The 873-nt window shown below is 49.9% G+C and overlaps 1 long non-coding RNA gene across 3 annotated transcripts in view; it reads left to right on the forward strand.

Moving 5' to 3' along the window:
- The first annotated feature begins 435 nt into the window (after positions 1-435).
- The window catches only part of LOC119325412, a 3213-nt gene continuing 2775 nt past the window's right edge, over positions 436-873 (forward strand). For 2 of the 3 annotated variants that reach the window (XR_005157511.1, XR_005157510.1), the window contains exon 1: positions 436-577. This is a non-coding gene — a long non-coding RNA (uncharacterized LOC119325412). The other variant, XR_005157512.1, reaches the window with a different exon arrangement.

Here is an 873-nt window from a genome sequence, read left to right on the forward strand (position 1 = left end):
CCATTACGCTGCACCTATCTATTTCTTTTTGTAGAAAATGCACCCTTTTTTGTTGTCCGCTGCAATTTTTGATGTTGCATGTCTCCAAAGCATTGATACGGCAAAACTGCCAACTTGCCGTCCTCATAGGCTGTATATGGCGACACGCCACGATACGTCGTGACAGGCGTGCCCTATAGTATTCCATGTTTTTTGAATAAAAAAACAAAATACAACGACGCGGCATGTTTGTTTAGTTTTTTTTTTGAGAAATGCATTTTTTTTAGGTTTTTTTAGACAAGCATGTTTTTTTAGATGAAACAAGGAAACGGCTGGCATAAGTGTGTGATAGGCCTAGGGATACGGCTCGGCCCATAATCAGCCTCGGCCCATATAGAAAACCTATCCGAGGGGGTCGCACGTACGCTCTCCACAAACGGAGGTGCTTCCAGCAGCAGCGAACGCGCCGCCTCATCATAGATCTCCACCGCCGCCGCCTGGGCTCAATGCTGTCACTGCCGCTGGACTCGACACCACCCCCGCCGCCTTGACTGGACCGGCGACCTCTGTCCCCAGCATCCTCTCCTCCAGACGCCAGGTAACCCCAAACCCATCATCCTCTCATGTCTTCATCTCTGTGATTTGGAGTTCATCCATGGAGTTGCCGGCTGCTGCTGCCCGCTACCCCATCTTGCGCCCTGCTGCTCGTTTGATTGAATGCTTGTGAGGGAGTCATCGGCTTGTGCAGTCGAACTGGTCAAGAGCTGTATGTTATTCACCGGCGGAGCTACGGCTGGACCTGCAGGTGCCATGGCCCCCCAACCTTGGTCAATATTGTGAAGGAAAAATATTTAGGGTCCTCAAATTAGAAAAATATAGTTTTTCGGCCCCCAA

Source organism: Triticum dicoccoides, chromosome 6B, assembly GCF_002162155.2.
Source record: "Triticum dicoccoides isolate Atlit2015 ecotype Zavitan chromosome 6B, WEW_v2.0, whole genome shotgun sequence".
Taxonomy (NCBI): Eukaryota; Viridiplantae; Streptophyta; class Magnoliopsida; order Poales; family Poaceae; genus Triticum; species Triticum dicoccoides.